Below are 13971 nucleotides of genomic sequence, written 5' to 3'. Positions count from 1 at the left end.
TGTAATATTTAATGTATTTCCAGCTCATTAGTGTTATTAATCCTGGGTTCAAAAAATGGATAGAAGAATATTATTGAATATGTGTCCATGAAAGGTACAGTTGAGTTAAGCAATAATAAGTTTTACTTATTTAAAAAAACTGGCTCTTCCATTAGAAATCTGTAGGAAATCAGTAATTTTGTGAACAGTAATTTAAACTGGTAATTGTTAGAAATGAATAGAAACTTAGATTTATTTCACATGACATCAATTAGATGACTGAATTTTTGACTTGTAATTAGATTACATTAGGATAATATTTAACATTTGGTTTGCTTTTGGTATATGTACTTAAAACTTTTGTCATATTTCAAAACACCTTTTTTTCCCCCAAACTTAAATTTAAAATTTAAAAAATAAGTGTTCCAGAGCAGGGTGCAGTCTAGGACATAGAAGCTGTAATTTCTGTTTAATTAAATTTATTCTTTAGTGTCCAAAGAGATAGGGAGAGAAAAGCAGTAACAACCTCATCTTGAGCAACGGACTGTCAGGTCTCTGGGCTACAGTGCAGTGCCTCCTTTATGCCACTACTTTTTGTTTACCCTAGTAAAACAGTAGCTGGCTTCTTAAGGTGCTGCGAGAGCAAGACACCTGGAAATGGGGTGAATTTTATTCTATTTCACATTAAAAAAAAGTTTCTACTTAAAATCACACACTAGCTTAGCTGAAGTTCTTTATTTTTTTAACTGTTACAGCTTATGGGGAAACTATAGCACGTCACTTAACATCTCAAATGAGATAATAAATGCATTTTTGGGTTTTATATAGCCTGAAGGCTGGTATTATGTTTGACTAAAATGTTGATATGAAATGTTAGATCCCAACTGTTCCTCCGCCTCTTCTTTTTACCGCTAATCACTAGGAATTTTACTTTCTGGGATAGCAGAAAATGATGATTAGTAGAGAAGTGGCTGTAGTCCAGTCTCCTGCTAGGATTTTGCATATGTCTTAATTTTTACAACTAAGAGTTCATTGTCAGGAACTTTTAGATTTACTTTGTGTGAGACATGGTAGGTACCTAGTGTATTTTTTTTTTTTTTCCAATGAGTGCTGATTGCTGTTTTATACTGTGAGCTTCAACTTAAGTTGTGGAAAATATTTAATTGGACTGGTAACAAGAGACAAAAATTTCAGAAACTTGTCATAAGTGTATCTTTTTAAAATTGAGAATGATTCATGATATGAGAATGTCTGAAGCTAAAAGGTGGGTTTTAAACCTAAGTGTGACTAAGTATGGCATTGGAGCCTTCTTGAAGGCTGGCTCTGCATTGAACATAGTCTTTTCCTTTGCAGTAGAAATAGTCACATTTGATTATTTGGATTTAGAAATTATTTGAACTTAAAATACCTATATTTTGTGGACATAGCAATATTTCTTTGCATGGTTTGTTTCAAAAGCATTATAATTAAAAAAAACCCATGAGCTTCAGAAATTAGTGGAAGATTTAAATTTTGAGATGAGAAAATGGCATGAATTTATTATATGACAAAATATTGTGGTAGATATGACTTTCCTAAAGCCTTCTCTTAAGGGCTCAATCGGTGAAAGAAATTGGCATACTCATACTTTGTATATGTACCATATGTACTTTCACAATTGACTAGCCTGTGCTGATTTCAAAAGATTACATAATATACCCTAGTGCCTATTTATTTGTAGCATATAGGATGTTAAGATCTCACTTCGCTTTTGAAAAACGCCCTGTAACAATTAGAGGGTTTTGTCTGTGTAGTAACATCTGTGAAACCTGGTCTTTTGGGTCATGAAAGCTTCAGTTTACAATATACAATGTTGCATCCTCTCCATTATTTGTCATTTTAGAGGATGGCTTAATTTTATGGTTGATTATTTTTGAAATACAATCCAAATTATGTTCAATAGTTTTTTTTTTTAAGCTCAAAGTACACTGTAGTCTATAGAATGAGATGTTACTTGTATCTTGTTTCTGAAGCAAAACAAATTTATATGGTAGTTGGTACTCTCAAGTCATGGAAAAGATGAACATGTGTTTATTACTCTAAATGGTATAATTTCTTCATCAGGATGTTATTTCCTTTGCATCATTATTAAACTGTAAATTAATCCAGTTGGTGTAGTAAGCTCTGTGAGGTGTTCTGCAGTGAGAGAAGTGTTTCTTAGGAAGTGAAAAGCGAGGTTCTCTATCACTCAGTGTCTGGAGGAAAGCTCCTTCAAAGTAGTGATAAAATGGAAATGGTTTTAGGTGTTTAAATCCTCTAACCCTCAATTTCATGGTTTCAATGTATATTTCATATTTGTGTTTAAATTTTAGTCACTGAAGTATTTGTATGCTCTTTTGTTAGTTTTTGAATCCTAGTGATAAGGGATGTAAGGAGTGGTAGTATTGCCATTCTCTGTGCTGTCTATTGAGAGTTGTCTCTCTGGTGCTTCTGGCTAGAGAAATTTTGCCTTTCCTTACCCAAAGCAGATTTTTATAACAATATATTTATTCTTAAGGTTTTTTTTTAGAAATAATTTGTCTTTTCTAGTAATATTTTTAAAAGGTCAAATGTAATCCTGTTATTCTGGAGGCTGAGACAGGAGAATTGGGGATTTGAAGCCAACCTGGTTTACATGATGAGACTCCCCGCTACCTCTTAGAAGGAATGTGTTTATCATTCTTCAGTTGACTGGTCATTTGTAGTAGAGAGAAGCTTTTTGATAATAACTGTTAGAAGGCCGGAAAAATGAATTCTCATCAGTTTTTTTTTTTTTTTAACTCTGTTAAACTTTTTGAGATTATTGTAGATTCGGGTACAGATATAAGAAACACTATATATATATATATATATATATATATATATACACACACACACACACACATACATACACACACACATATATAATGTATATGTATATTTGGCACTTGAATGGTGGAGGCAGGAAGAATAGGAGCTCAAGATCATCCTTGAGTATGTGGTCCACAGATTCAATGTATCCTTTCTGCATTTTCCTCCAGTGGCAACATCTTGCTGAACTACAGCATAGTGTAACAGATAGATCACCTATAGTGATACAGTCAAGATATCCTAAGACCACCTTTTTATCATTTCATCCACTTTCCAGGCCATTAAAAAATCCGTATGATTATTGTTTATTTACCTCTTAAATATAGAAAGATTACTAAATGTGGGCTCATCTTGAAATCAAATTGCTGTGGTGAAATTCGAATACATCTAATTAAAAAAAATAAAAAAAGAGAAAACTTAGATTTTACCTATGTGTTTTGAACTGAGCTATAGTAGAAACAGAAATGGTGATTTTAAATAAAAAGAAAACTAGGGCTGGAGAAATGGCTCAGTGGTTAAGAGCACTGGCTGCTCTTGCAGAGGACCTGGGTTTGATTTCCAGTACCCACATGGTGGCTAGCAACTGTCCTTTTCTCCAGTTTCAGAGGATCCAAGGCCCTCTTCTGACCTCTATAGGCATCGCACGACATGGTGCACTTAAACACAAGATTATAGCCATGAGCAGTGTGCTCCTGTGAGCAGTACATGCATACAGGTGAAATAAGAAAATAATAAAGAAAAGAAAGCTAAATTGGCTTGTCACGCAAAGTCTTTTAAGGTTATGACTACGATGTCAGCCACATTGTATACTAACTGCTGTTGAGATTTGTAACTACTTTTAGTAATATATTCTGTTAAAAAAAATTAACCATGGACTGGAGAGATAGCTCAGTGCTTAAGAACACTGACTGCTCTTATAGAGGACCCAGGTTCAATTACAGTGGCTAACACAGCTGTCTGTAGCTCCAGTTCCAGGGGATGTGACACCCTCCTCTCACCTCCGCAGGCATCCCATAGCACAGGTGCACTTACATACATTCAGGCAATACACTCAAACACATAAAATAAAAATAATAAAATAGTAAGAAACATTTAACCTTGTTAGACATTTGTTTTGGGTAAGCGGTACTGATGAAAAGTAACTGGAGAGGTAGCAGGTGCATGGGCACAAATATATTTTCAGATACATAGTTTATTTAAGGTAAAAGATAAGTAGCAAATCTTTTATGAAAAATTATTAATGAAAGTACAGACTTGGGAAGCAGAAAAAAATGCCACAAGATTATAGCCATGAGCAGTGTGCTCCTGTGAGCTGTGTGCTCTTGAGAGCAGAGCTTGCAGTGCTTCTCTGAATCGGCATGATGGACTTGAAAAACAGCTTCGTTAGATCATGGTATTCAAGGGAGTTGTTTATTACACTTAGTGAAGCGTACCTATAATTGATTATTTTTGTCTCTTTTCATTAACAGCTTAAATATAAATTCACATTCTTAAAGTGTCTTGGTGTATTGCCTTCCTTGAGTTTCAGAGTGGTTCTCGTGGAATAGGAAGATAAGGTTATTCAACCTTGATGATAATGACAGTTGTTCTTATATTTTAGTTTCAAAGGACCATAGAGAATACACTCTTATTAAAGCTGGATAGTCTTTTTAGTTCTTAAACAGTTGGTAATCATTTCTGGAATGCCACTGCCTGCTTAATATTGTTGAAGACTTGGGCAGCCTGTTATAGGAGTACTTTTTAGAATGCCATTGGATAAGAGCTGAAGGAGGAGAAAAAAGCTGATTGTGCACAGTGCATGAGCTATCTTTAAAAAAGAGTCATTTAAAGCTCACTTGAATGTATACGTTTGAATGGGAATGTTGAAATTACAAATACATGGTTTATGTTTAAAGAATAAAATGGGAAAACAAAGCAAACAGCACCACCTGCGAATGGTAACTTGCTCTGTTAAATAGTTGAACTCTGATCTCATTGTCAGTTAGGCACATATTCATTCCTACCTACTTGGTGCAGCCTGCTCTTCTAATAGTGTCTTTTGGAAAGATGGGAAATAAAGTCATGGGCTGGAAGTGAAGACATTTCATTATGTAGATGTGAAGATAAAACATAAAATTGTGAGGTAAATGTCTATAACATACAGAATATCAATAACTGTACATTAATGCAATTTAAAGTGTGTACATAAGAAGTTGTGCTATAGAGCCAGGAAACTAGCTTAACACATACTTAAAGGTTTGAATTTAGTATTTACTTGTGAGGGAGATAAGGAAAATTAATCGAGGAGGAGAGCTGGCCTCTAAATGTGGAAGAGTATGAAGTGGAAATTTGGTGTGATTCAAGGGCCTGTACAGTTGAGAAAAGATGGTTTTACTTGATTAGCATTCCAGAATTCATATTTACAAACTTTTACTTGGTACCAAATTTCTTGAGTTCACATCTGGATATTATCACTTACTATGTGGCGAACATGGTTAAGTACTTAATCTCCGGGGCTACTGTTTCTTAATTGTTAAATTAATTACGAGGGTTAAAAGAGATAATAAATGTAAAGCTCCAAGAGCAGTACTTGGTACAGTGTGAGCTGTGGGGGAGTGAAGTGCTACTAGGAAGCAGTGGGATAAGAAAAACATTGAGAAGGTGGTACTAAGCTACAGATGGCGTGCTAAGGTTTTTATTTGGTGATAGTATGGAAAATAGAAAGGAAAAATACCAGGAGTAAAGAATGCACAAACTCTGAAGGGTTAGTTTGTAGGTAAGAGGGACGGCTCAAGGTTGCAGTTCTGGTGTAGTTGGAGGATAGTTGTTCTGAAAATAAAGAAGATGGTGAACTTTTTATGTTTTACATTTCATACACCCTAACTGGGGGTGTATCTCTGTGGTAGAGCAGTTGCCTACTATGTGTGAGCAAGTACTTTGGTTTGATACTGCATGTTACAAGGAACCCTCCAATACACACCCTCCCCCCGGCCCACCCAACAGTAAGTAATAAAAGATAACAAATATAAATTTAGATGACTTGATTGGAGAGTAGAAAAGAAAATCCTTATTGCACTATCCAGAGAAGCAGAGGTCTACATAGTTCCAGCCAGCTGGGGCTACAGGAAGACCTTGTCTTAAAAAGTTCAAAAAAGAGGGGCTGGAGAGATGGCTCAGTGGTTAAGAGCACTGACTGCTCTTACAAAGACTCGGGTTCGATTCCCAGTACCCACATGGCGGCTACGAACCGTCCTTAACTCCAGTTTCAGGGGAATCCAAAGCCCTCTTCTGACCTCCGCGGCATTGCACAACACGGGTGCACTCACATACATGCAGGCAGTACACTCATACACATAAAATAAATAATAAAATATTTTTTAAAAATTCACTTAATGAGCTGGGCATGGTGATGCATGCCTTTAGAGGCAGGTGGATCTCTGTGAGTTCAAGGCCAGCCTGATCTGCATAATGAGTTCCAGGCCAGGCTTAAAAAAAAAAAAAAAAAAAAAAAAAAAAAAAAAAAAACCAATTTCACTTCTGTCATGAGCATTTTCTCTTGTTACATGGCCTCTATGAACTTGGTTAAAATTGTCATATCTTTTATATGGAGTGGATGCAGAGTAACTTAGGTCAGTTTTCTTAATGCTTGATATTGAGGGATTTTGTTAATGTTACTTTCTTAGAAAAATATTTAATACTGCTTTTATGTGTTATGAGAGTATTGCCTGAGTGTATGTAAGTGCACCCATATTGTGCAGTGCCCAGGGAGGTCAGAAGAGGGTGTCAGATCCCCTGGAACTGGAGTTATTGATGGTTTTTAGCTGCCATGTGGGTGCTGGGAATCAAACCCAGGTTCTTTGCAAGACCAGGCAGTGCTAGTGCTCTTAACCACTAAACCATCTCTCCAGACCCCAGTTTTCCTTTTGATATTGTAAATAATAGAGTGGACACTTTTTTGTACATATGTATTTTTACTCATCTGTAGATTTCCTTTAGATAGGAGAGCTATAGATTTTATTTTTCTGCCTTATAAGTTATAATTAAAATTGAGTAAGTTAATGAATTCCATAGGGAAATGAACTCATGAGATAAACGATGAGACTAAGAATTGATGTCCATGGTGGAGTTAGATGTGTAAAATCTGACTTTGGTTGATTATTTAAAGTGAAAATAAAGATGCTCATTAGCATGAATGGAGTAGGTGGTGACAGTCTACACATTGATATGGTATGTAAATGGTGTATCAGTGCCTGGAGGGAGTTCTGGTCATCCTTTGATTTGTGCTTACAGAAACCGAGAGGAACCAGTTGGAGTCAGTCAAAAAGAAAGTCCTTGAATTCTGTCTTTTTAGGAAAGAGGCAATGTAGTGTAGTGGGGTGAATTGGCCTTAAGAAACACACAATTGGGCTAGAACCAGTGCTTTGCAGTTTATTAGCATTATGCCCCTAGGCAAACCACTTAAGTCATCTGAATATAGTTTTCTTATTTGTGAGAAGAAGTAGATATTACCTACTTTCAGAATCCTCATGAGTCTTAAAGTTATCCCTATAGTACCTGCCATACATAGCTAGTTATTGTGGCATTTTCTTCTCTTTCTTTTTTTCTTTTTTTGGTCTTTTTGAGACAGGCTGTCCCTGTTAGCCCCAGCTAGCGTGGAATTTGCTATGTGGATCAGGCTGGCCTCAAATTCACAGAGATCCACCTGTTTCTGTCGCCCGAATGGTGGGATTTAAGGTGTGCACCCAGCTTTTCTCTTCTTACTCAATAACATTTTATTTATTATTATTTTATGTGTATTGAGTGTATTGCCTGCCTGTAAGTGCACCTGTGTCATGCATTGCTCTCAGAGATCAGAAGAGGGCATTGGATCCCCTGGAACTAGAGTTAGAATGGTTGTTAGCCACCATGTGGGTGCTGGGAGCTGAACCTGGGTCCTCTGCAAGAGCGGCCAGTGCTCTTAACTAATCCTGAGCCATCTCTCCAGCCCTTTCTTTTTTTAAAGAGTCATACTGTATCTTATCATGGCCTGGAACTCATTGTATAGTCCATAAATGACTTGAATTCATGGCAGTCCTGCCTCGGTCTCTAATGTGCTGAGATTATAGGTGTGAGCTACCACGCCTGAGATGTGGCACCTTCTTAACTAGTATTTATGGGTAAGATTAACAGTGATAATAATTATAGTCAGCATTAGAGCTCGTGTTTATTGAATTGCTGTTGTATGATAGGCATCGTTCTGTGTAGTTTATAGTGTTATCTTTGTCTGTGATGGTAGAGATGAATAAATGCTCCACAAAGGCAGCATATCATGGTTGTAGTTTTAGTGCCGTGAAGTTATAGATGTGTTTTTATATATTACATGCCTAAAAATTAAGAAAGCCTAAACCAGCTTTGAGAGATAGTCTGGTTTCTAAGAAACTTAGCCCTCCTTTTCTTCTTCCTAATGTTATTTTGCAAACCAGGTATTGTGTTGTACAGAATGAGGAGTAGAATGAACGTGCTTTTGAAAGCCCTCTCCCGTGCTTGACCATCACTGTTGCGTAGACATAGCATTTTCTCCATAGTCTTTTCACCCACTTGAGTTTTTCTGGAATGAGGTACACTCTACATAAATGCATAAAATAAAGACTACATGACCTGAGATGATAGCCTAGATGGGAGACAGGTTGGAGAAATGTTAAATGTATGGCGTAGAGCTTCTCTACTTTTCTCAGTGGTGGAAAAGTAATATAAACTCCTTGAGTAGACTGAGGCAGTACATTGCAGATAGTGGAAAATCTTACCTAAATTTCAGGCACATTTTACTCTCTGTTTCCCAGCACAAATATGCTTGTTGTAAAATATGTTTTTCATTAATCATTGAGTAAAATTGAGGCTCTGAAGATGCACCATGCTTAGCTTATGGAATTGCTTTTTTCATGTTTTGCTTTGTGTTTGGAGCAAGAGAGGGGTCTTAGTGGGATGGGTTACTGGCCTGTACTACCTAGGCTAAGCCCAGTTCTAGAGAATATTCTTTAGCTGTCTTTACTCCTGAACCTTTTCTTGTTCTTACAGAAATCTGTGTTCAGGTCAAGAATGGTTTGGAAGGGAAGAAACTGTTGGTTCCGTATAAACTAAAGCTCAGATAGATTTGTTAATAGCGTGATTGCCATTTGAGCCTGCTTTCTGTTTCCAGTCAGATCATCCTATAATTTTTTAATATACCCTTGACATGGAAAGAAAAGGTATTTTTTATCGAGACCTTAATTTTTGTACCATGTTTAAAATGTGCTCTTATGTGTTGCAGGTTAAAAATGTGCTCTCAGAATGACCATGGTGAGTCAACCAAGCTACTCTAAGCTGCTTGGGGACTTAAAGATCACACAGAAATGAAAACAGATTAAGGATTGGTTACTAACTTCTATATGATGATGAGTCAGAGATGAAATCTAAGTAATATAATAAAGCAATTTGAGATAACTTACAGAGAAATCCACCCCCCCTCCTTTTTAAAGCTTTACTACCATATCTAAACATATTTTGGTTATTAAGACTGGAGATAAATAGACATAGTAGCTTATACCTATAATCCCAGCATGTGGGAGGCTGAGCTGGAGGATTGTGGGTTTGAGGTTAATTTGAGTCACATAGTGAGTTCCAGGTCAACCTCGGCTACCTAGTCTCAAAAATGTCAAACCAAAAAAGAAACAAAGAGTAGAGAAAGTTTGTCCATGGTGTCCTTTTTTTCAGTTGTTTTGGTGTTAAGAGGACACCTGAATTTGGACTGGTAGGGTCTCTGAATTGTGCTAATTAGAATGGTGAGACATCATTCTAGGTAACCCAGGGGAAGTCTGTCTTAAGACCGCTCCCCTGGAAGCAGCCACTGCACTTCCTCTGTTAGTTGACTAGGGGTCTCCTGTGAGCAGAGTCACTTCGTACTTACTCTAATACAGTTCCATTGAGGCTAATAGAGTGTGTCAGGGTGGCCCCAGTGTGGCTGGTGAGCAGGTGACTGACTACTCCACCCAGCAGGGATTGCTGCTGAAGGGAACTATAGGTTTTATGCTTCAGTTCCAGAGGCATAGCTTGTTTTGAGGTTGTTGGAGATAAATGAGGTTTGCTTGTACCACTAGAGAGTTAAATTGGTAGTTTCACTTTGAAGTTATGGTAGAAGCATGGTGTGAATTGGTGTGAAGTTCAGAATTGGCCACTTGTGGCACAAGGTCAGGAACTTGGAGTTCTCCTGAGTTCTGTCTGGGTTCCTCTGAGGCTCTTGTTTGGAAGCCGTTGTATAAAGCCGGCCTTGTCCCCTGCCCAGAGGCCCATTTACTTAATCTGATTGCTGTGGCTATATGCAGCTTTTGAAAACTTTTGCAGTGCTGCTTCCAGTTTGGAATAAAATTAAAAGGTTTTTTTTCCTTTCCTATATTGAACCTCTTGGGCCTGGCAAGATGCTCACTCAATGGGAAAGGTGCTTGCCATCTGACGACTTGAGTTCCATCCTTGGGCCTCCCATGATGGAACGTTATCCTGACCATCACATATAGCCTGAATGCACACATAAATAAATAGGGAAAACAAACAACAACAAAAAAACTGCCCTATGTTGAGTCTCTTGGTGAGAGGATATGAATAGATTATAACTAATTTGACAGATAACTAGAACCATTTCAAAACTGTCTTATATATCAACTCTTTTTTGTGATGCATACTCAAACTATTTATAGTAGAGATATTCAAAAGTTGAACACTTACAAGTTTGAAACATTTAACATCAGTACTGTCTTAAAAGTTTCATGCCACAACTCTTTCTTTTTAAACTAGGTAAAAGCATGTTTTATTTGTTGTAACTTTGATTTCCCTGCCGTAGATCCATAGTCCCTGAGTTAAAATTTTGAAGTCAAGAAAGATCTAAATTTTTTTCCCAGTAAATATAGCATATAAACTATTTTGCTAACAATATGTGGTTTAACATTAGGGAAATCATTGACATTCCATTTTCCCATTTTCTGTATGGATCCCAGGTGCTGGGCATGGTTTGTAATATACAGTTTATATACTATATTTTCCTTTCTAAAATACGAAAACTGCTATCCATATAGGTTTTTTTTTTTTTATACCTCACAAAAAATTTTTTTCTTTTCTTTTTTTTTTTTTTTTTTTTATGAGTAAACTGGGATACCAGCAGCACTCAGGAGACAGAGGCAGGCAGATCTCTGTGAGTTCAAGGCTAGCCTGTTCTACATAGTGAGTTACAGGCCAGTCAAGGTTACATAGTGAGACCCTGTCTCATAAAACAAAAAGAAGAAAATTGTAGACAGGGAACTTTAATATTTTGTTATTTTTATTTTTTGTGTATGAGTGTATTGCCTGCATGTGTGTAAGTGCACCCTTGTTGTGCATTGCCCACAGAGGTCAGAAGAAGGTGTTAGATCCCTTGGAACTGGAGCTACAGATGGTTGTTAACCACCATATGGGTGCTGGGAATCGAACCCAGGTCCTCTGCAAGAGCAGTCTATGCTCTTAGCTGCTGAGCCATCTCTTCATTCCTGGGAACTTTGTTTTAAATGTAGAAAAAATTTGTAGTAAACTAGTTCTATAAAGCAAATTCTTGGAATATAGGGTTTTCAGGCTGAGTTGTGCTTTGAATAGCCTGCTTAATACGTTGATTTGAAGAATTTGATTCTACTTTGAGGATAAATGAGATATCTCATCTTTGGGGCCATGCAGAACTCCTCATATTTCTGTTCACTTAAAGCACACAGGGGAATACTTGGGGCGCTCTGGAGAGTAGAGTGCTTTCATTGTCCTCCATTTTATGTCCAGCCAGCATTAGCCTCAGTCTTTACTATTCCTCTTCTGGATTTTGTCAGCTACCTGATAGCAAATAGGAAAAATCCTGCCAAGGTCCACTTACTTTTCTGTTCCCAGTATTAATTGTCCCAAGAACTGGGATACAGTGATGGATCATTAAATCCTAAGGGTTGTTACTATGGTGTAGGAATACACACAGGCCAAATCACCAGGCCTCTCTTGCCCTCATATTTATTTAACTTCTCTTGTCTAGCTTAAGAGCAATGCTGCAGTGAGCAGACTCCATTCACATCAAGTTAGTTAGACTCTGAAGACTTGCTCAGCAAGTTGTGATAGCAGTAGGACTTTGCCCAGTAATGATTAGAGGAAGAGGAGGAGTCTTATTGTTAAAAAAAATCAATAATGATAAAAATGCTTCATAAATATTTACTCATTCTATTTACTTCATGCTTCTTGTAGGAGGTTGGTAACTGTTCATTTTACAGAGGAAACAGAAATCAACAGTGGCACACGTTTGCTGTGGTTTTTTGTTGCCCCTCAGAGGCAGCAAGCAGAGGACTTGTAGTTGCACCTGCACTGATACCAATCTGCACTAGGGATGGTTTGTCTCAAGGAGGAACTTAATGTCTTTAGAAATCTTTAAATTTAGTTGTTGTAACAAGGAGTCAGTCCATGGTATTAGGTTGATATTTTTCAAAAGAAAGTGCTTCAAGGTTTATTTTTATTAAAAAAGAGAAGAGAATAACCATAAAGTTCCATAAAACAGGTAAGCACTTAAAAAACAAGTATTTCAAGATGTTAATACTACCACAGCCTGAAATGTCTTTGGGAGAATGGGATTTTTGTGTGTGGTCTGTCACTGTTCAGCTGTGCTTTACACTTTGTGTCTTAGGAAAACTAGGAAATTTGATAGTTGTTAGGCATTGGAATAGTCCCACCTATTTTTAGTTGCAGCCATAGAAGAGATTGCATCTTTCACTGTAGTAAACTCCCAAGACCTTTCTGATGACCTGTTGTACTTGGCCATGATAAGCACAGACTGCAGGTGAGGTACAAGACTAAAGACTGTGGGAATGTTATAGTGCGGGTTCTTGAACTGCAGAATCTCCTTGAGTGAAGAGTTCTTTTTACCTTAACGTACTATAGAGTACAATTAACTGCCTTTATTTTTTGTTGTCATTGTTACTGGTTGGTATTGTTACATTAGTCAGATTATAAACTCCCTGAAAACAGAGATGTGTTTTACATTTGTATTTCTACAAAATACTGTTTTTGAGAGTTTATAAACACTTGGTTTACGTAGTGATAAGTTGGAAAGAAAGATGAACTCTTCCAGCTTTTTTTTTTCTTCCCTAGCACATTGTGCCTGTGAGGCTTAGAGGAAGCCCTGAAATTTATGTGCTTTAGCTGCATTTAGCTGACTGGAGGCTTGAGGTATGCACCATTTATTAGAATTTTTTACCTGTCCTCTCATTTCTTCTGCAAAGCTCTTAGCCCATTCAGGACTCCACATTTAAACATCATGGATGAGCAGGAAGTGGCGAAGTGGTAAAGCCATTGAGGTTTTATGTGAATACAGCTGGCTCTACAGAGCCACAGCCAGTTCTTGCTCTGAAAAGCAAAGAGAAGTGATACTTTCATAGTGGTGGTGTATGCCTGTGTGTGCACATTCAGTCCCCCCACCCCACCTCCCTGCACAGGGTGTGTGGCACATTTGTTCTTAATAATGTTAGATTGTGGAGAGAATGGCTTGTCTGGTTCTAGACTTAATTGGGAGAGCTGTACGTTTTATGAGAGCTGTAAGAATCATTTTTACCACAGTCTGGAACTGGTAAGTGGCCAGGCAGAACTGTGAAAATTAGACTTTTCCTAAAACAACCTTGATTTTTGCCTTGGGCTTTGGGACCTGGGATAGAGGTAGTATAATCTTGCAGTATATTTAGTAGGTGTGGGGAAGCATTCTTAAGAGCAAAGAAAGAAAGGTATTTAATGGAACTGTGAGTCCATTCCTCTGATTAGTTTGTGATAGAAAAATGAACGGAGTTCTGCTTAGTGCTCTGAGTTACCTTTGGTTTTAGATTTTGGAGCTAAAGCTAATGTTTTGATTGTAGAAAACATGTGTGTGTGTGTGTGTGTGTGTGTGTGTGTGTGTGTCTGTCTGTCTGTCTGTCTGTGACTACCTGTCTGTGTGTAATATCTTGCTCAGTGCTGGATTGAATTCAGGGCCTCATGCATACTAGGCAAGTGTTCTACTACTAAGTGATATATACCCCTAGCTCCCTGGGGTGATTATAGGTCTAGACATGCTTTTAGCAAATGTTTCTTCTTCTCTCCCCTCCCCCTCCCCCCTCC

At 37.5% G+C, this 13971-nt stretch overlaps 1 protein-coding gene across 9 annotated transcripts in view; it reads left to right on the top strand.

The window, feature by feature from the left end:
* Tcf12 (transcription factor 12) overlaps nucleotides 1-13971 on the top strand; it is a 388060-nt gene that overhangs the window by 2516 nt on the left and 371573 nt on the right. The window lies entirely within an intron of this gene.

This window comes from Nannospalax galili, unplaced genomic scaffold (genome assembly GCF_000622305.1).
Source record: "Nannospalax galili isolate Female #2095 unplaced genomic scaffold, S.galili_v1.0 scaffold611, whole genome shotgun sequence".
NCBI lineage: Eukaryota > Metazoa > Chordata > Mammalia > Rodentia > Spalacidae > Nannospalax > Nannospalax galili.
This window is presented reverse-complemented; position numbering and strand designations above follow the sequence as displayed.